Consider the following 23911-nt stretch of genomic DNA (forward strand, 5'->3'; position numbering starts at 1 on the left):
TATAACACAAGACTGGAATTTCAAAGGACTGTTTATTTAAACACCCCCAAACAGTATGTTAACAATCAATACTGGCAAACCAGAGAGCAAAGTTAATGGAGAAACCACTCCACCATTCAAAACTGAACCTGTATGGTGAAAATCTCTGATGAAGCATTCAAATGAGAAATGCACCACCAAATACAATAAACGTAATTGCTGAACTACTGGCATTTTTATACCTTCAATTCTTTAATGTACTGTACCTTGCTAGAAATGTACCTTTTAAACTTATTTTTACAAAAGTCTTAATCCACAAGTGAATATTGCTAATCTGGGGTCTGATAACGCAAGTTAGTAGTTTAGCAATAACATTATTTTCAATTGTGCAAGACAGTTCCCATTCGAAAGTTCCATCAAGGTGTGGTTGGGATTTTCAGTTGTACAGTATGTATGGGCATTCCACAATTGGAAACAGAAATCCCACTTTTCTCTCTTCAGGGCTATTTGTGTACTGTAATCATATCCCTCTCATGGCTAGCTAGAGTGGTGCGCGAGGGTGGTGACATCATACAAGGAAATGATAACTAAACACAGGTAGTACGGGCAAAACGGCACTGCTGCGCTTGTATTTAATAAATAATACAATATTAAAGATTTAAACAAAAACACACAAAGGAAAGGGAACTCTGGCCAAAGTAATACAAACACTAACAATTATGATTATTTTAGCCACATGAGTACCTTGTTCGCTGGCTGGTACCATTCGCTCTTATTATCCTTTATTCTTCTAACACCCTTCTTTGCTCTGAGCCCGAAGTGGGTCGTTTATGCTGTGGCTGGAGGCTTAGTTACCTATTTAAACAATTACCTTATTAAGGCTCCAGCCACATTCCCACAGGCTTTATTGAGATGTGGATTTAACCCTATTCCCGCCAACTATTATGAGAATGGCTTTTTTGCCAAACAAACAACAAAGAACAACTTTGGACGGCTTTCGTCCATCTGCACAAAAATATAATAATAATAATAATAATAATAATAATAATAATAATAATAATAATAATAATAATAATCTTATAAAATAATAAAGGGGCGGGCACCTGGCCACAATCCCTTATAAAGGTTTACCACAGTAAAAGCATTGCAAAGTGTAATAAAACACAGTGAAAGCATAGTAAAATCATCAGTAAGAATTGTGAAGCCCACCGAGATACTGTATGGTAAAGCATATTTAAAAACATGGAAAAACATGGTATACTGTACTATGGTAAATGCATAATATAAGCATGGGAAAGCAAAAAAATACTTTATATAATTACCATGGTAAACTTTTATAAGGGGAATTTCCCTAACACCACATTTAAGGTATGGTTTGACTGTTGGGTTTCGAGTTCATGCACATGCAAACTTATCATTTCTATTGAAATGTCCTGTACCACACAACACCACTATACAGTAGATAAGAATGGTATCTAAATACCATGGTACACCATGAAAAACACTGTGCAATATTTAAATACAATAACATGACCTTCCAGCCTTAATAAAAGTATTTGCTATTTGCTACATATGAATCAATTAGTAAGGCCCTATTGAAATTATTTATTGGGGTGTGGAATTCAATCTGTGATCCTGCCGATGACAGAGTATGTTCTGAGAATCTGAAATGACAGGAGCTTGAAATGTTTGCAAGGTCAATCTTTATTTAAAGTCGTTTCATTGCTTCTGTGTTTTACGTGATGAGTGGGATCAGTTTCTAGCTATTTTGGGTTAAGGCTTTTTACACCACATTACACTAAAATTATACTGTATTCAATGCATTTATATATCACCTTTCATAGGAATGAATGTCCCAATGATGGGTATAAGAGAAATGCTCTTTATCGTAAAGAATGTGTAAAGAAATGTCTTGTTAAAGCAGGAGACCTGGGTTCAAATCCAGTAAAATGTGTTTGGTAATCTCAATTTAGTTTTCAAGGAGAGTAGTCAATGTCGTATAACATTAACAGAAAGAGTTCAGTGTTAAAGATAGTGGTGGATCCCATCTACTCATCAGGAGCCCCACCACATAGAACCTTATGATGTGCCTTGGATGTGAGAATGTCTGGAGAGCTGACATAAGCAGTTTAAAATCCTATTTACTTCCCCCACAGCTTTGAACAGTGGTGGAGATGTGTTTGGTTACAAAGCCTCTGAAGCATTTTAATAGAAGAGCTATTGAATGATAAATGAAGTAATTTAATTTGAAACACTATAGGTGGACTTTCTGAGTGATCAGATAGAGTTGGGAATTCAAACCCCAATTTACTGGCTTACATCATCATCTTTTAAAACAACAGTCATTTAACAACAGTAGCGTTACAGCCACTTGAGCCTGCAGGGCCAGTTATAAACCACTACAACTACTTCTCTGACTAGGATGAACCAGCGCTGGTCATTGCTGGAATTCACAACAAGGTTAAAGTATTAGTTAGATTTTAGGTAAACTTTGGATTGTTGCTTAATGTCCTTCTTCACCGTAGATAGTTTAATGCTTGGAACTGTTAATGAGTCTAGGGTGAAGCTCTGTGTACTATGGAATGAAGCCATCTCGCTTCCACGAAAGGGTCCCTAGGTTGGAAACAACTTTTGTTTTATGTTTTTATAATATGTTTTGAATATAAATCTGGTTTGCATTTCACATACATAATAAATGCTCTTTGTACAGCATTTGTATTATTCAGAAACAAATCCAGGTTGTACTCTGTGAGAGTTCTCCATTTCTGAAGTATATCGCAGTTCATTGTGACCTGCACTCACAGAAAAAGATATTCTGCCACGGCACATCTACTGTTCAAGTGTTTGTAGAGTGCCAGCAGGGGTCTTCAAATGAATGATGAAAATGTTCCAAGGATGCTGAGCTACAATAAAAAGGATCGGGAAGAGACAGGCAGCAGCATTGGGAAACTGAGAGCTGATCCAGTTCTGCTCTCCCAGCAGGGACCACTATTACCTACTGGTGGGAAAGCACAAGGAAGGAGACACAAAGCTGGGGAAATGAAGCAATAAACAGTTTTACAGTTTTTTTGTTGTTTTTTTTTAAGCAGGCCTCAAAAAGACAGTAATGGTATTGTTTCCAAATAGGCTTCTACACTTTGAGCTGTTGATTCCGTCTCATTCCTCCCATAAGCAGCTTTACCACATTGTTCTCAGCATTCAGTTTCAGAACTGTGTGTTCTGGTATGCTGTATAAATAGAGCAGAAATACTGGTCATAGTAGTAAATGGTACTGAGTGTTACTGAAATTGTTGTATTACAATTAGTTTTATGCAGCCTAATAAGATGTGCACATTTAAAGCTAAGGAATGCTTTCTGTTTAACAAAGATATAGAACATTTTGGGGATGAGATAAGGTATTTCGGCAGCTGAACTGTTCCCTATCTTTGGATATTTGCATCATCAGAACTTTTTTTATATTCCCTTTTTCTATATATACCTGTATTGGTCAAAGCAGGTCACATGGGGGTGTTGATATTACAGCATATCACCATGGGTTGACACTTCTTTTCAAAAAGGGGCGAAAAAGGATTTAGGTCGCACTTAAAAGAGACTTTGGTTGTTAAAGGGATGTTTTGTTGCTGCTGCCCCAATATATGTCTGTACTCCTCCTCTGAGCCGTTACATCTCCTGTCCTGCCTGCTGCCACCGGTCCCACCCCCTGCGCAGCTGTGTGGTCTGATGCAGAATGCACGTCGATAATTCCTGCCATACCTTTCTCTCCGCATCTTCTGATGTGTCTTGGTTGTTTTATATTGTTTCTTAACACGGGCACAGTAGTTCACCACGTTGCCAAACAATAAGCTGCAAATTCAGTTTGATAAGTAACCGGGTATTACATATCACAAACAATACCTTTCTCACCCCTGTGAAGTAGTGCTGCTAATCTGGTATGGATACCTTCTGTCACTACCCAGGATAACAAAGAATGACTGAAAAAAAAAAAAACAGCACTGTCACCTGATACTGTTGCCGGTCTTGTGAGGAAGGGTCTGCGTGATTCAAAGACAGACTCATTTGTGCTGTGTCATGAGGAAAATGGCCAGTAATATTTTATTATAAAATGTAATGAACAAACCAATAATTACAAGAAGTATAACAAATCAAATAAAGAAAAACTGCACTTTCAATGGCAATATTCAACGTCTATAAATCGCTTTTTTATTTATTTTTTTTAATTAATGCCTTTTTGGTTTTATTTTTAAAACAATGTTCTATGGAACTATTTTTTCTTAGCTTAGTTTTAGAGGGAAGGATATTTAATAAAAATTACCTTTTTGTTAATTAAAAAACGTTTTTTACATTTTTTTTTTTTTTTTTTTTTTTTTTTTTTAAATGTAGTTAAGTTAACCCATTTTATACATGCAATAAAGCACTTCAGGATGTGTAATGTACGCTAATATCACCACACCCAGGGCGGTTGAAGCCACTCGCCTGGGGCGTGGTGATATTAGAGTAAATCACACACCCTGTTGTGCCTTATGTATTATATATATATATATATATATATATATATAATATATATATATATATATATATATATATAATATATTATTGTATATTATATATAATCAGACCGTAATACGACATGAAGTTGACGACCATTACATCTCGTCCATAGACCGTGCACTCATTCAGTAAATACTTCAAAAAATTCGACAGGTCATTAGATGACGTCCATGCACTTTACTTGAGTAAGTCATTTATAAGTGAGTTAAGCTGTAGTAATTCTACTAAGTGTGTTTAGCCACAGTGTTGGGGGGGGGGGGGGGGGGGGGGGGGGGGGGGGGGGGGGGGGGGGGGGGGATGTCAAAGAGTTTCCATAGCAATATGACTTCCTTTAAAAATAGGCCCTCATGTTCAGAGAGTTGGTGAGCTGCAGGCATTTGAAGCAGATAGCCGGTGAGGATATTTGTCTACACAATTTTATTTTTTTATGTTTAGATTGGTACAGTACTACAGTATAATAGGTAGGTAGCAAGTAGCCAAGTCTTATAAATACATCTTCTGTAAAATACAGATGTTCCTCAACTTGGAACACACTCCATACTAAGTTCATTATGTGAATGCTTTGTTGTTGAAACCTCCTTTACAGTACTGTAACTGTTTAACAATGTCATGCTGTTGCTTTGTAGTCTATATGAAGGTGTTTGATGTGCCATGTTTGCTCAGGAACCCCATGGAAAGGAAGAGACTCTATTTCATTGAAGAAGAAGAAGAAGAAGAAGAAGAAGAAGAAGAAGAAGAAGAAGAAGAAGAAGAAACCATTTTTCACTTGTAAAGGTCAGCTAGAGATGGTAAAAAGAACACAGCTTATTTTAAGGCTATGTTAGAGTCACTTCTGAATGCTCCATGCTGCTTCAAAATATCAAGACATTAGCCTTATTACCTTCCATTCTTATACGTGCAAAGCATTGCAGTTGCCATATTAAAATAAACTAGTCCTGTGAAGCTTTTCTAACAAAGAATCATATATCTTATTGGTCAAGAAGGCAACTGGGACAATAATAAAATACCTTTATGTTTGTTTATTATGGGAACTGACACAGTTTTATGTATTGAATGAGGCTGCAATGTGCTGCTCAAGCTTGTTTAATAGCTAATGTGGAAGCTGACTGAATCCATCCTTAGCATAGCATGTGTATCAACTTCTGTTAAAACTCAACCAGTCCTCTAGCATGGTGAGTGTCTTGATTGAGGTGTCGTTCTTCATGTGAGCTGTCAAACAGAGGTCCTGTCTAATCTGTGAACATAAAGGAAACTGGAAACTCTGTGGCATTGTTTTGAAGGAGAGCAGGGGTGTTAACCAAGCTGCCCTGGCACATTTAATTCACTGTCTCCGGATGCCCAAACTTGTGTACCTAAGGTAAAGACATCAGAGTAAATGAGGTGTCTTATTTCAGTGATCTCCGCCCCTAAATTAACAACATCATGGCCCAGCCACCAATGCTGCTTGGTAATAGAAACCACCCCTCGTGAGTGATAACCTGGGGACAAGACTAAACACAACCTATAGAACATGCTTGAAAACAGGGATTCGTTTAACAAGGGTACCCCACAATTACAAAAGTCCACAAACCTCTCCCAGCTGGTTGGGGATTCCTTCATGGACGAGGCCAGAAACTGGTGCCTGGACTACATGGACTAGCATGACTGGTCACTCTTAAAATCAGCCACTGAGTTCCATGGAGACTACCATGCTACCCTCTGGACAGAAGTACAACAAAAGTAATAGTAAGTATTAAGTTATATTAAAAAAATACACACTAGTCTTTGTCACTTTAATGTATTTGGTGAATCAATATCAAAGTTGCCATGGGTAATAAATAATTCCTTAAAAAATAGTAGGTAAACATTGTGATTGGGCTTGTTTTTGGTGTTAGATGGGATTTGTTAAGAGGGGAGATTGCAGTTATCACAAATGCAAAGAGACATATTTAACTGAAAATTATCAGTGAAGAAGTATTAAGAACAGAGCAACATTATGGCCTGCATGCTCATCACTTGTGTGTGTGGCGAGTGGCCCTGGGCTCCCAAATAGAATGACCTAGAGCAGTGGCTTTCAACCCTGTTCCTTGGGGACCCCTGTGTCTTTGGATTTTCATTCCAACTGAGCTCTCAATTACTTAAATAAGCCCTTAATTGAACTAATAATTAGCTTAATTAGGCATTTTAATTGTTCTCAGCCCCTAAAAAGTTGCAAAAGTTATTTATAACATTGTATAGTTAAGTTACAACCTCCAACTGTTTAAGAGCTGAAAGAAATTAAAAAGGCCCAAATAAGCTAATTAATAATCAAATTAAGCTAATTATTAAGGAATGAAAACCAGAAGACATGGAGTTCCCTGAGGACTGGGGTTGAAAACCACTGACCTAGAGGGCTGTAGCCTACAAACACTGCACTATGTAAATGTATCTCTTATTCATAATTCCTGTCATGATAAATGTCCTAGAATGCCATGAGTTCTAGTGACTGATACAATTGGCTGTGAGTGTTGAACTTTATAAACTGATTTATGCAAACTGAATCGACCCCAGCTCTTACTGTAGGCACTCACTTATTAAATTCTAATGAAAAAAAGCAAGAAAGAAAACAGTTTGCATGTGAAAAAGAGAAGTATCCATTACCTCCACTTGGGTAAGGCTTGTCTGTTAATTAATTATGGTGAACACACAAAAGTGTACAGAGGAGGTGTACAGATCAAAATGGGATAGTACAGCTGCTTACTGCAACTTACTTAGGATTCTCTCACTCTCCAGAAAGATGAATCCTAATTACAAGAACCCTTATAGTGCAAATGAAAATGTGCACTAATTCAAAGGTGAAGAAATTACATGTCCTCTCAAAAATGACAGTGCTACACTGGTACAATATTATGAGAATGCAGTGGGTCTGTTCATAAGAGCAGCAATGGCAGCACAAATGTGGTTTTAATGGTACATTTTGTTAAGGCAATTGATGGTTCAAACTTCTCCCTCTTCAACACACTTCAACATACATTTAAATTGGCAGACATTGAGACTAAGCCATTTGACAAAGACTGTGCATTTCCTTTCATAACAACTGATAAAAGAAATGTCAACAAATGTAGTTCGGCATTTTTGGAGGGAACAATGTTCTGCCAAGCTAATTTTTCCTTACTTGGGGGAAATTACTTTTGTAATAAGCCTCTTAAATGAAAAAAGAAAGCCTGTCCTTTAAAAAGTTCCAAACATAATGGTAGAACCTTTAAAAAATCAGACGCGATAGTGATACATCTTGTGAACATGCTTTTTTATGTGCTTCTTTACAACATGCTTTTCTTGTTTAACCCTTGTTTTCCCCAGTTAAGCTTGACCCATAACTGGGTATTGTGTAAAATGCCGTATACAAAATGAGTGGTGTCTGTGACATGAAAAAGTAGACCACCATGATCTAAATTCATTGTATTCACATTTCAAAATGTTATTGTGACATACAGACAGACGTCATACAGACAGACAGCCTCCATATACACTCAGATTATGCTACACTCAAAAACTGGAGCGAAAGAATCTTGTTTGCAACTTTTATCAGAATTGGACAAGAGGTTCTCTAGATATGTGCAATATCTATATCCACAACGTGACATACAGTAATCCATCACATATCCGACTGCGGTGGGACCAGAGTAAGGGCGGGTATGTAAAAAGTCAGTTGAATGAATCCTGTTTTAAATACCATTATACACAGCTGCAACAATTACTATATTCACACAATCATTGTTTTGAGATTCAGCTTTTATTAGGGAGCTCCCCTAAATCCATTGTTTAGAAAGATACAGGGTATTTATGCTTGTGACAGGGTAACTGCCTGCATGCGTTGCTGAGTGACAGGCAGGAGATCAAGATGGAGGTTGAAGTTGACACGCCCCTCAGGCGAACAGGATTTATTTACATATCAACACACTGAACAGCTCATGTGACACTACCAGCAATGGCAGATCATGGAGCACATACAACACAGTGTATGAAAACTTTGGTAGGATCTTCAATCTCTGAACTAATTATTTTCTGTTCAATATTAAACTAACGTTGCTGAAGAGGCTGATCATGGTGGATAAATGGTTAGGGCGGATATGTGATGGGCAGATACGCAGTGGGTTACTGTATATAGAGTTTGCATGGACATTTGTTCGCTCACTTCGATTATATTCCCTGGTGGGATAATAATCCCTAGCAGAGGTGCTTGTTCATCGCCTCATCTGCACAAAGCTAGCAATCACATAACCAGACTGTGTTTGTTCAATGTTACTGCCTAGCAACTCATCCACAGCTGGATGAATAGCGGAATAGCAAGTCTTTCTTGCTATTCCGCAACAGTAGAAATAAAGAAGACTTAAGGGGACTTGTATTATCAACAAAGGAGAAGGTAATACATGAAGTAAAACCTGAGGATGTTTACCACTTTTATAGTTACAATGTTTGCTAAAGTCACAACAGAGTACAGGCTAAAGTTAATGATAATAATAATTTGCCATCACTGTTGCAGGCGTTTTCTTGTCAAAAAAGCATTGACTTGGCATTGCCTTGAAGTGCCAAGAGTGTAACTTCAGTTGTAAGACAGATTTATAATTAAAAAGAATGGCTGACAGGAAATGGCTCCCAGTGATTTTGCCTGTTATCATGAACGCAGTCTGACAGAAGTACCAGAACTTCAAAGTTTCAAAATGTCTGGAAAGCTCCAGGAGCTCTTGTCATTTTAGAGATGTTGTTCTATGTGCTCAATTTGCTTGCATGCATTTGTCTCCACTCGACTTGACTACTGCAACACTCTATATGGTGGTAAACTGATTGCAGCTAGTTCAGAATGCCTCTGCCAGGATCCTTATCAGATGTAAAAAATTTGATCACATCACCTCCCATCTTGCCCAGCTGCACTGGCTAATGTTCAGGATTATTTTCAAAACTCTACTGCTCACCTACAGTGCCCTTCATCACACAGGTCCTGAGTACCTCCTCAACCTGCTGACCGGCTATGTCCCTGCCCGCAAGCTGAGGTCCTCCGACTGTGGACTGCTTGTTATCCACAAGCAAAAGTGCACCACACTTGGAGAATGCTCGTTTAGCTTTATGACTCCGACTCTTTGAAACTCTCTCCCAGCTTTGGTGCGTGATGCTTCCACCGTCGCTCGCTTTAAATCAACTCTCAAGACACACCTGTTCTCTCTTGCTTTCCATGATCTTTAAGCCTGATATCTGCTATTAGCTGCTGTGTTTCTGTTACTATTTCATGTATTAAGGACCGTTCACACCGGACGCGGGTCGCATGCCGCCTCCTTGCGCGTTGCTCTGCAGTCGCCGCAGACTGCTGTTCACACCGAACGAGGCAGGGGAAAGTCAGTTTCCCGTTTGTTACATCACGGCTGCATGTACAAGCAACAAACAGTAAATGCCAGTGGGATGGGGAAACTGTTGATATGCAGAAGACACAAATCTTAAAAAAAAAAAAAAGTAATGAGCTAAACATTATATATATTTTTTATAAAACCTCATTTTAACCCCACACACACATCATAATCCCCCCACATTTACCCCAAAAATCAGGCAATTGTGTTGTTTAAAATAAAATAAAAACATATTTATTTTAAAAATTGAGATGTTTTTTTTTGGGGGGGGGGTGGGACGGGATGACTGTAAACGCAGTAACAATCAGTGGTACTGTGCATCTAACAACACAATACCTGGAACAATGAACAGCAAACAAAAACAGATAATTGCGATCGCCCTCCTCTACCAGAGAAAGAAAAAAAATTTAAGATCGCTGTGGGTCCATGACACCCTCAAGAAAAGAAAGAGGTATGATGAATACCATTGGCTGATACAGGAGCTCCAGTTGGATTTCAAACCTACTTAATGTGGTATTATACAACTCTGGGGAATCAGAAATCAGAACCACAAGCTTTTCCTCCATTGTATTTTTTTCTTTCTTTCTTAAGGACATAAGAACATAAACAACTAATTTGGTTGTTAGTAGCTTATTGATCCCAGAATCTCAACAAGTAGATTTCTGAAGGATCCCAGGGCGGCAGCTTCAACAACATTATTTGGGTTCCAGACCTTCACGATTCTCTGTGTAAAAGAGTGCTCCTATTTTCTGTTCTGAATGCCCCTTTGTCTAATCTCTATTTGTGACCCCTGGTCCTTGTTTATTTTTTCAGGTTGAAAAAGTCGTTTGGGTCAACATTGTCAATACCTTTTAGAATTTTGAATGCTTGAATTAGGTCACCGCGTAATCTTCTTTGTTCAAAACTGAATAGATTCAATTATTTTAGCCTGTCTGCATATGACATGCTTTTTAAACCCGGAATAATTCTGGTCGCTCTTCTTTGCATTCTTTCTAGAGCAGCAATATCCTTTTTGAAGCGAGGTGACCAGAACTGAACACAATATTCAAGATGAGGTCTTACTAATGCATTGTACAGTTTTAACATTACTTCCCTTGATTTAAATTCAACACTTTTCACAATGTATCCAAGCATCTTGTTGGCCTTTTTATAGCTTCCCTGTATTGTCTAGATGAAGACATTTCTGAGTTAACAAAAACTCCTAGGTCATTTTCATAGATTCCTTCTTCAATTTCAGTATCTCCAATATGATATTTATAATGCACATTTTTATTTCGTGCATGCAGTACCTTACACTTTTCTCTATTAAATGTCATTTGCCATGTGTCTGCCCAGTTCTGAATCTTGTCTAGATCATTTTGAATGACCTTTGCTGCTGCAACAGTGTTTGCCACTCCTCCTATTTTTGTGTCGTCTGCAAATTTCACAAGTTTGCTTACTATACCAGAATCTAAATCATTAATGTATATTAGGAATAGCAGAGGACGTAATACTGATCCCTGTGGTACTCTACTGGTTACCTCGCTCCATTTTGAGGTTTTTCCTCTAATCAGTTTGAGAATTAATCTTTAATGTGGGACTTTGTCAAAAGCTTTCTGGAAAACTAAATAAACCATGTCATATGCTTTGCAATTATCCATTATCGATGTTGCATCCTCAAAAAGATCGAGCAGGTTAGTTAGACATGATCTCCCTTTTCAAAAACCATGTTGACTGTTTCCCAAGATACTGTTACCATATAGGTAATTTTCCATTTTGGATCTTATTATACTTTCCATAAGTTTGCATATAATAGAAGTCAGACTTATTGGTCTGTAGTTACCTGGTTCAGTTTTGTTTCCTTTTTTGTGGATCGGTATTACTTTTGCAATTTTCCAGTCTGTCAGTACAGCTCCGTGTCAAGAGACTGTTGCATGAACTTGGTTAGCGGTTTGTAAATAACTTCTTTCATTTCTTTGAGTACTATTGGGAGGATCTCATCCAGCCCAGGTGATTTGTTTATTTTAAGAGCTCCTAGTCCCTTTAACACTTCTGCCTCGCTTATGCTAAAGTTATTTAAAATTGGATAGGAACTGGTTCCCATGATGGGTATGTTGTCCATATCCTCCTTTGTAAAAAATTGTGAAAAGTAATCAATTAATATATTACATTTTTTTTTGTCTTCATCTATGATTTTGCCATTTGTATGTCTTAGACATTTAACCTCCTCTTTGAATGTTCTCTTGCTGTTGTAATATTGGAAAAACATTTTGGAATTGGTTTTAGCCCCCTTAGCAATGTTAATTTCTTTTCTCTCTTGGCTTTTCTAACTTCCTTTTTGACTTGTGTTTGCAGTTCTGTGTACTCTTTCTGTGTACTTTGTTTTTGGTCCCTTTTAAATGCTCTGTCAAGTGCCTTTTTTCGCTGAATATTTTTTTTTAATTGATCTATTAAACCATTTTGGCAATTTAGTTTTACATTTCGATTTGTCTACTTTAGCGATGTAATTGTTTTGCGCCTCTAGTACGACATTTTTGAATAACAGTCATCCTTTTTCTGTGGATGTTTTCTCTATTTTACTCCAATCTACTTCTGTTAGTTTCTGTTTCGTACCTTCGTAATTTGCTTTTCTAAAATTGTAAACCTTAGCTTTAGTCATTCATTTTTTGGTTTTAAAAAGCACTTCAAATGAGACCATGTTGTGGTCTGAGTTTGCCAGTGGTTCTCTGACCTCTGTTTTAGTTATTCTGTCTTCATTATTTGAAAGGACTAAATCAAGCCATGCCTCCCCTCTAGTCGGTGCCTTGACAAATTGCATTAGGAAGCAGTCATTTGTCATTTCCACTGTTTCAATTTCGTCCGTTGTGCTCCCTACCGGGTTTTCCCATTTTATATGGGAGAAGTTGAAATCCCCATTAGTATGGCTTCTCCTTTGCTACACACATTTCTAATGACATTGTATAATAGATTATTTTGCTTGCTGTCTGAGTCTGGCGGTCTATAGCATGCTCCTATTATTATGCCCTTTGAATTTTTGTCCGTTATTCTGACCCATATTGATTTGGCTTTGTTTTCTTTGTCCTGATTTAACACCTGGACTTCAAGACTGTTTCTTATGTATAGTGTTACCCCTCCACCTCTTCTGTCCTGCCTTTCCTATACAGTGTATACCCACAAATATTATATTCGTCCCCATCACTCTCAGACAACTAAGTTTCTGTAACACCTATCACATCATAGTTAGTGCAGTAGCTTCAAGTTCTACATTTTTTGTCTGATACTTCTAGCATTTAGATAAATACAGTTAATGGCTGTCTTACCTGAGTTGTTGTCCTTGTTTTGATGTAGTCTCCTTTCTGTTTTTTTGTTGATTTCTCTCTCCTTCCTTTCTAGTTTAAATGCTTCTGAACCTGCCTGAGGATCTTTTCTCCAAGTAGATTGGATCCCTTTATGTTACTATCATTTTGTTTATGTTACTATACACTTTCCACTGTATTTAATGTATTATTTCATGTATTATGCTACTGTCGGGTATTATGCACATTCCACTGTATTGAATGTATTATGCTTTTTCTTTTTTTTTTTACTGTATATCATGTATTATGCATTTTTCTGTATTTTAAGTATTATGGATTTTCTTGTTGTTACTGGATCTTGTAAAGCGCTTTGTGATGGTGGTCCACTATGAAAGTCACTATATAAAATAAAGATTGATTGATTGACTATAAAGCTGAACATTACACAAATATAAGTTTTAATTAGTGTGTCTAACAGGGGTAATAGGTGTGTGGGTATCCGCTGACAGACAGAACAGAGACTGAAGGTTGTCTTTAGCCACACAGGCGTGCAGGATTTATTTGCAATATTTACAATGTTCTGTTGCAGTGGTAGATAGCTGCCATTAGGATACCAGCAATGGCAGTCCTAGTGCAGGAGAACATACACACAAGTGCAAACAAAATAAATAATGCAAAAATTGAAAACAAAACACTGTACAAAAACACAGCAAACAAGCAAAAGGTGTCTGACAGTAGTTTGGCCATGCGCTACTCCCTCTATATGGGGAAGCCCCCCACCAGGAGTCTATTCTCCCTACACACTAAATGCATTGAAGACATTTCAGATAAAATGTTCTAAGAGCAATAAACCACTCCAACTACTGAATGTGTGTTGAAATATTATTTTAAATTGTTTATCCTCTATGTGAACTACTTATTTACAGTGACAGTATAGTTTCACTGGACAGTATCTTGTTGTTTTTGTCTTCTTTTAACATGCTTTCCTCTGATTAACTTAAATGAATGGATTTTCTCTTCAATAGGTGTTATGGCTTACTCAGGTATACTGTAGGTTGATCAAATTGACCCCTAACTCCTACTGAGTTTGGAGAATCAGACCCTATGAGATTAAGTGTTGATTCTATTGCTCTCCACCTGATTTAGAACCTATTGCAAGGTTAAAGTGAGTTTAATTGCAAGAACTTGAAGCCTTTATTGATTCTTGCAAGTTTTCCACTGTTACTCAGTTTGTTTCATTTCAGCAAGCAGGCATAACTCCCTCGGGCAATTCAAGGCACAATGTCACTATTGCCTAGAATAGGATTCCAAAACCATGACTTATCTTAATTTGAATAGAAAATTGATTTTGCAAACTGGATCCATTTTGAGAATATGGAGCATAACAGAGTATAAAATTAATGAAAGAAGCGCTCTCTTCATTTGCTTTTATCTTAAGGCAAAATAAAATCCAAATGGAGTGTCCAGGCAGAGTCTGCTTCATCCCTTATTGGTGCAGTGTGGGCGTTAGGTCACAGAAGGCACAGCAGATGGGTTCTCTTTTCACAATCAGTACGATCACGGTGGCTATAAAAATAGCACTTGTGATTTTAGCTTGTGTGACTGTTTTTACATTTAATTCGGTTTCTTGGAAGTTCTGTAATTGTCAGCATCAGTCATGTCACTCTGCTTGGTATTTGCTACCGGAAATGAGACGTTTATTCCAGAGAAAGGGACCAAAAAAAGTCTGAATATGTTATGTAATCTTTGCTCTTTATTGCAGACCTATTGAAGAAGTCAACAAACTCCATGGTTTCCTTCCTACCCAGCTGCCTACAAATTTACATCACAAAGCAAATAACAATAGAGGTGTAGAAACTAAACAATACTGCATTGTAATTGCAACTAACAACCAACAGCAAGGGCCCTTGTTAAAATATGCTTTTGGTCTACTGGCTTTTGCTTTCCCCAACAAATTATGATTTCATTTGTAGTGAGTGGGAGTACTACAATCTCTCTGATGTCACAATTCCTGTCTGGGATTCAGTCTTCTCGTAAGATTATATGATTGGCTTTTGATCAGCTCATGGTGCTATCTTGAGTTCATCTCCAGTAATTTTATTAAATGTTAAAGGTTCTGAAGTTGGGCTCTGAGTTATATTTTTCTCTGAGTTTATATTTAGTCAAATGTCTCCGATTTCTTTCTTCCATTTCATAAACATTGTACATTTCATACCTATGTTACTTGATGCAGATGCTCAATTTTGTTTTTGTCAGTACAATATTGGATTGTTGTAATTCTCTTTTTGCAGGTCTTGTTCAGCTTGTTCAAAATGCTGCAACATTGATTTTTGCCTTGATCTAAATTGCTTCAGAATATTCCAAGAGTCATACATTCTTTGCATTGGTTTCCAGATGGATTTGGATTTTTTTTTTTTTTTTAAGATTTTGCGTTTAACCTGCAATCCATTGTCTGGCCTTGCCTCTTCTTACCTCACATAACTTCATATTGCCATGATTGTACTTTGAGATCTCAGAAAGCTGGCCTATCTGGAGCCAGGGATTAGACATGACCTATAACTAGTTAGCATTCTTACTCATACACATACTGTATGAAATGGTGTATATATATATATATATATATATATATATATATATATATATATATATATATATATATATATATATATATATGCATACCTACACTGAGTTGATGCAGAATGCAGTTTTTCAAAATTTGGACAAGTGTTAATCTTTCAAACCTGTTGCATGTCAGTGGAGCATGTATGCTCAACTTAACTTATATGGACTAACTTGTTTATTAGGAGCAAAAGTATCAGCTTTATTTATGTATGTATTTCTTAAAGACAAAGAAGCTGGTAACAGTCTTCTACATACTTGAATAGACTAGAAGATACCATTTTATTTTATTAATTTCTATTACATTTGGGAAGCTCATAAATGAAGGAAAAGGTTAAGTGAAGTATATATCTGTTTATAAACTGTTATGCTGTGCTTTGTTGTAAAATTTCTTTGACATAGATTTTTTTTTGTATAGGAGTTGAATATAACTGCATCTGCACAGCAAAAAGTTATATTTTACAGTATTGTGGTGTTTGCATAATTCCAAAACAGCTATTGAAAAACAAGCAACTACCAATGTATTTTTCGTTATTTTAGAAGATAAAAAATGAAAAACAAATAACAAGCTGATTATTTGTTCATTTTTAAAAAGCTGAAAAATTAAAAAAAAGAATCAGTTTGTTTTTCATTATTATATTATAATAACTTCAGCCCGCTAGGCAATCAAGTATTCCCTACACCTTTCACATCACAGAAATGAACTTGAAACCAGTCAAAATGATTCATATTTTCCCATTGCAATTTTACAAAAAAAGGAACATGTTTGATGGATTCTTACTTCCAAGGCTGCAGAGAGGGAGTTTTTCTTGAACTCAAATAGACTCAGCAAATTGCTTGTACTGTGCGTGTAACTTGAAAACTGGAAAGCTGGCAGGAGCTTCCTTCTTATTTTTTGTGTAATACGTCGTGAGCTGGTTTCTTACTGTTGCAAGGAAAAGAGGCATAAATCCCTCTCCGGGGCAAATAACAGTTTTCCTGCAAATGAGGTAGCGAAATGTGAGAAATGTAGATTAGCTGCTGTCAGTTGAGTATTACCTAGAACAAGACTGGTAAATAAATTAGCAGTAATAGAACCAATTAGCCTGATGAAAATGCTTGTATCTATGTGCATGAAATAGAAGAAGTGCTAACCATTTATTCATATATTAGTAACTGTATTAACAGTATTACTGGTCCCCCTTTTATTACACATTAAGCCAATAACTCAAAGTGTACTGTCTTTAACACATACAATACAGGGATTATATAACCATGCAAATATGAAGTACTTAATATGAACCGTGAATGATTTCAGAGATATGACACTGTGATGGCAGCTTTGCAAAAAAACTGGCAAGAAAGGGTTGTGTTTTCTTGTTTGACACTGTGGCAAAGTGGTGAATGGATACAGGTGAGTGCAGTGCAGTGCAGGTAAAAATCACACAGACAATTACGAACAGGTGCAAGGGTGTTTATTGAAATGACTGCAATGTCCAGAGCCTTATGGCAAATACCTGTAAATAATAAAGGTTAGAAGTGAATACAGCGGTGTGTATCACTTCAGTTTGTAAGAATCCCACAGGTTTGACCCGCAACCACAAGTCCAGTTTTACACACCAACACTAAACACAAAACACAAACACAGTTCTTAGTGACTGTGAATAAGTGCTAGTGGTGTATTACATGTCTCTGTGAAAATGCAGGGGTGAAAGTGATGTCCGGGTTTATGCTGGCTTTCACTACAGCTCCGGATCGTGCTAGTGGTAGTCTATTTAAAAACAGACAACAGTTAACAAACACTAACAAACACAGAACAAAACTCACGGTTCACAATACGACAACACAGACTATTTGTCAGTTTTAAACACTAACCATTTACCAATTGGAACAGATCACTTACACTACGCCCCCTATTTATACCCTTGCTCATGACCCCTAGGTTAACGAACGCATCCGCTCCTCCAGTCCTCGGATGCCACGCCATTTCCTGTCCGAGTCATTGAGTTTGGGTGCCGTAGCTCCACCCCCTTCCTAAATGACCGACTTCCACCTACCATAAGAATAAATTGTCACGCCATTTAGTTAAGGGTACTCTGTTTCCTTTAACACTGTGCCCTCACAGGTCGGGAGGGAGATCTAACACCAAGAATCATTCGATCTCTGTTACAAACATCCATGATTGAACTCAACCGAGGGAATCACAGAATACATATCTCAGAATGAACATGTAGTTCTGCTTTGTCATCTTGTGTACAATATGAGTTATGGGTGGATTGCTCTGAGTGCTTAGTTTGAATACAAGCAATTTTCCAATACTTGCTGCAGTCTGGTGATATATTTCTTCTAGGTAAGAGTTCACTGTTACAAAGTAGCCAGGAGGACCGGTAAGGAAAATAATGGCATCCCTTGAATGCCTTTTTAATGGGGCTTTAACTGTGGTCTATTAAATATAAGCAACAGACCATTATGGTTATTCAGAGGCAGTCAGCATGGCTAAAATGTGATTTGGATTTCAATGCTTTTTTAATGCAAATCTCCTGGCAGGTGTACCAGTGGGACTGCGAAGCAACTGGTAATGATATAAACAGTAACTAGGGCCACAAGAATCACCCTCTCGAATTTTTATTTGGCAATGCAGGTTTATTAGTCAATGGTGCAGGAGCATTGGCGGCATTCATGTTTCTCTGTTTTATTCAATATTGCAAGGGCAGCTAAACAATCTGTCCATTAAAGATTTTAGGACTAGTGGGAAAACTTAATGTTAGGCTTCAACAAGTGACAAAAACCATGTTTAAACTTTTGTTTAGCTACACTCTTACTGCATTCATGTACAAGAGGTTATATTGCTCCATTACATATGTTTACTAGTAAAATATTAACTATTTCACTGCAACATTGTCTTAACCCTTGGCCATATTAAAGATAAAGACTACTGTCAAAGTTATTAACAAACATCTATGACATGACAGAGTCACACTGTGACAGGAAAAGAAGGAATTTGAACTGCAAATTTCAGTGTCATGCTTAAACCTTGTAGACACTACAGAAAAGTAATGTATGAGAAGTGTAAACAGTTACAGACTAAGTACATACTAAAAGTAAGCCATACAAACGTACAGCTTTCTTGTAGTTAATCTAGATAATGTTTTTTAAAATGAAGACTGACATTTAAATTAGACAGCCAAGGAAACTGTCAGAAAAATGTGCTTGTCACCACAGCACAGTTACAATTGAGTCAGGGAAGACATGCTGACCATACGTACACAGCTTCTGCCATTTGAGAACCTGTGAACTTTACTAGAGGCAATAAGCTTATAGGTGTTTGTGATGGGAGTGTGATGGCTGTAGTGCGCCCCCCCAACCATTGGAGGTGCTGGAGAGCCGCCAGCAGTAACAGTGCTGGCCAGGCAGCGGCCATGTTGAGCAGCATGACTCAGCATGGCCAGGCAATCAGCTGGCTGATTGCAGGGGCAGGGCTTAGCCCTATTTAAGTAGTGGCATTTCCCCCTGCTTTCTCTCTCTGTCCTGGGGTAGTGCCAGCGTGGTGATGTCCTGTTGTGAATGAGTGCGCTTTAATTATTTGCTATTTTTCCAGAACCTTGAGGCGGCTGCCTTTTCCCTTTTGACTTGTTTGTGGATTACTGTGGGAAAACTGATTCAAGACAACCGACTGCCCAGGACACTGAGCACACCAGCCGACTTTAAGGACTTTAAGCAGGGCTGTGCATCTTGGAGGAGCATCTCCTTTGTGTCTTTTTTTTCCCTTTTGTTTGCCTTCAGTGTTGGCACTTTGTTTGATTACCTTTTTGTTTGTTTTTACCACGCCATAGATGCTATTGTCAATGGTTTCTTTTTTTTTTTTTTTTTAATTCCCACCGCTGTTGCAGCTGTTGTATTAATACAAACTAAAACCCCAGTGTTGGGCGGTGACTCTATCTATGGCTTTTGTGTCATAATTTCCTGTTCTCCAGCGGACTCAACCCACCACCCTCCCACAGTGTTATGTTAAGAAAGATATCTAAGTGAGACATTTTAAGTCCTCTAAATTCCACAGAAACTTGCCCATAGCCTGAGATTAGGCATGGGAGAGGACTCAAAGGACAAGTCATTTTTTCTACACTTTCTCAGTTAATAGTCAATTTCAATGTGTTAGAACTATTGAAACCCTGAAAATGCAAGCTTGTCTGTTATAATGATTATTACAATATAATGTCCTGTATCTCTACTATTTTAAAATATAAAATATGTTTAAAAAACAGCTTTTAATAATTTTAATAAAAAGGCTATATGTATACAGACAGAGATAGGTGGGGGTAGCAGACTTGAAATGACATATTGTCACATGATTTAAATAGAACGAGGAAAGCTGTTCACTCCTGCTCTTTAGGATTCTCCAGACATTTATTATTATTATTATTATTATTATTATTATTATTATTATTATTATTATTATTATTATTATTATTATTATTATTATTCATTTAGCAGACACTTTTATCCACAGCAACTTAGAGACCTGGGGGTGAACTATGCATCACAACAATTGCTCAAAGACAGATAAAGGCAGATTTAGAGAAAAATGATAACAACTCAATATTAGAGCAACTCAGAGTGTTCTGGTAAAAGCCCTAATCTGGCAAATCTTAAATTGTACCGGTAACTGTCAACATTTATCAAGTAAGGTGGTAAATGTCCAGAATTATGAAGAAATATTTAGCTTTTTGGACATTTACTGGTTAATCATATGATTTACTGAAGTTTATTGGTAAGTGCCAGGAATTATGAAGAAATATATGGCTTTTCGGACATTTACCATAACTTATTGATAAAGGCACTTGGGTATTCTTGAGATTTTGTGGTAAATGTCTGAAGCAAAGCATTATCATGTTTATTTCCGACATTTACCGCTTTTCTTGGTAATAGTCGACATTTACCAGTAAATCTTAAGATATGACAATATTTTGACTTTTACCATAACACAAGCAGGGATTCGAACCAGATTTTTTTTCCATTCCAGTTCAGCTCCAAACCAAACAGAATTTTCGGCTCCGGTTCCAAAAGTTCAGAACGGCTTATTTTGTTCAGTTCTGGTTTGACCAAAATGAAATACCAGTTAATACCGGTTCCATTTTTTTTCTGGCCAAGTAAGCTATTGTATTGGTGTTCATAGGTCTTCATTTTCTCAAATTAAACAAAAAAGCATGAAATACAATACGCTCCAAATAACTCGGCACTCAAAGGGAAAACCGTGTGACAAGTTATCCATCTGTATTCACTTACTTCCTGTCTATAGAAACAACATTGCCTATGTTGCAGCCTTAAAAGAGAATGACAGCAGTCCACTTGTTTTTTTCTTTTCTCTGTTGCAACTTTCTTTTGCCTCAGTTCAAGTTTACAAAAAAATGTTTTTAAACAATTTTTCCTAATAATCTCGGTGGGTTAGCGTCCTTACATTCAACGTAATAATACGATGTTTGTCTGAAATAAACTGCAGATAATCGAGATCATGGCTCCATCAAATATGCCACTTGTTTTTTCCTCCATACTTTTACAGCTTGTTTTCTGTGTACTGTTATTAATAATAAGTTAATAACAGTACCTGTTAATTGAGTGACTATAAGACTGATCATGTAACGTGGATCCAGCATGTAGCCGACCACAAGGTGGAAGCCTGAACTGAAGGCAAATATAGGGCTATTTGAAAAAGCAAGCTAAATGTAACTGGTAAATGTAACCGGTAACTTCATTAACTGGTTGTGATGTAATGTTTTGTCGTTGAACATCAGTCTCCTGTTGTTTGAATTTAAGACACCATCTTGGTGAAGCACATTCCCGGTATTTATTTTATGTCTGCAACAGTCTCTGATGGATTTTCCCAGAGCAGCCTGTTGAGTATCTACACTCAGTAGCACAGGGTTAAACTTTGACAGTGTTCAGAAATCCACTTTTTCAAGCAAGATTAACTTTTTCATTTGGCTTTCTGGTGTTGGCCAAGTGGTCTTAGGTGTTGTTATGCAGTAAAAGTGGCGAAGGCAAGAGAATTTGGTTCCACAGTGTCAATAATTTATTAAACTAAACAGATGAAGCAGGACTATAAACAGGAACAAGAACTTCAAACTGTTTACAGGTAAGAAAACAAAAATAATGCCTGAATGCAGGTATCAACACTTTCTTTAGGCAGGCTGACACAGGGCACTGTGGCTATCCCTAACCTATTTTCCATCTCAGAAACCTAAAGTAAATGAGCAAATTATGCAGGAAAACTGGCGAAGGCAGGAGAATTTGGTTCCAGTTGCTCAACCTATAATAGTACTTTCTTATAAGCAAGACTTTTTCTAGGGTAGGTATTATAAGGGCTAGAGCCAAAATGGTGCCTGTTGCTTTCTCTGTCTACTACAAAATGGAGACCTCTCATGAACAAACTAACTATTACTGTTGCTCTGGTTCAGATAAATATTAACTTATTTTTATAATTATTTAACAATATTTTGATCTGTTTCTAGACTGAACTCATTGCCAAGAAGATAATATCTAAAAGAGTCTAGGGCCCGTTTGATGGCCAAGCAGACCGTAGAGTATCTGGTCTCTCTGGGAAACGGTTTTCTACTGATGCAGACAATGGGTCTCTGATCTGGTTCTCCTTGTAACAGCCCAGCTCCCAGACCAATTTCAGAAGCCTTAGACTGCACAACAAAGGGTTTGCTGAAATCCGAACACTGCAACACTGTCTGTTTACACAAAGCTTCCTTCAGATCTTTAAATGCTTTGTCATAGGCCTCAATCCTTTTCACTTTATTGGATGCTACTTTGCAGGTGAGATTTATTAACTTGGCTGCTCGAGATGAGAACTCAGGGATGAATCTGTGGTACGAAACAAGACGACATTTCTTTCTACTGGGCTGGTGTTAGATGACTCAGCTCCAACTCCTCAGGTTGTCCCTCAGGTTGTCTTCCCAAATCCTTCAACAGAGGTGCTTTGTTCCCTCTTAGCTCTTCACCTTGGCTTCATACTTCTGTGCCTCTACAATTTTCCCTCCATCTCTGGCTTTTACCTTTGGAGGGTTTTACAACAACTTCTTCAATCTCTGCTTCAGAAAATGGCATCTACTGGAAACTCTCCGTACTAATCTGCTTGTCTCGTAATCACCACAGTATAGGAACTTGCTTCTTCCAAAAAATCCCTCAGAATGGATATTGGATCTTGCCCTAGTATAACACTATATAGCATTTCTTTAACTACACCCACTGTTAGCAGGAACGTTTGATCTTCAATTGCAAGATATACGTCTGATTATGTTCGTTCCCTCATTCCAAACTGTCGCCAGAGACTAACTAACTACTAGCGTCTGTGAGCTGCCTGAGTCTCATAGCGCTTTAGCACATTTACCACTGACTGAGACTTGGATTAATTACTCCGGACCATTCCCTTTCTCCTCTGCAGAACTAGGTCTTGGCACATAGGTTTAGTATGGCCTGCCTGTCTATAGTTATAGCAAATCATCGAATCTTTATCAGATTTATTATGTTGACTGGGATTATTATAACCTTTAGAAATTTGACCACAACCTTCGTGCTCTGGACCATCTGGTGTAGGCATAGGTCTTCTGTCCTTTCCGGGCTGATATGAAGACCTCAGCAAGGCATGTGATGGGTCATGCTCTTTTATCCAGGTATGGATCTCTGAGTTCATTATTCACAGAAACTTTACCAGAATGAGAAGTTATGCAATCTTCTGAACTGTTCATTGGCTTGGCTTTATCCATTTCTCTGGATTCGTTGGATCTCAACCCTATTGAGAATGCTTGGGGTCTGTAAGTCAGGAAATCAGGAAATGTCAACCATGCAACCGAAACAAACTGGAATCAAGTGTAAATGCTGCATGGAGGAATCTAAATGATAACTTGACCCTTCAGTGCCTCATTAAATCCATGTCTGAGAAGAGTAAGGAAGTCTTAAGACATAATGTAATGCACTACAATACAATACTAAGTACTACTATTATGGCTTCTGGTAGACTGTTGCAATATCATTTATTTGATTACATGATGATAATAAATTATGCTAAATAAAATATCAAAATTATGTTCATATATAGTTAAAAAAAAAGTTGTCTCAATACTAAAATTCTAGTTACTTTATTGCGTTTTTCCA

The sequence above is a fragment of the Polyodon spathula genome, chromosome 1, assembly GCF_017654505.1.
Source record: "Polyodon spathula isolate WHYD16114869_AA chromosome 1, ASM1765450v1, whole genome shotgun sequence".
NCBI lineage: Eukaryota > Metazoa > Chordata > Actinopteri > Acipenseriformes > Polyodontidae > Polyodon > Polyodon spathula.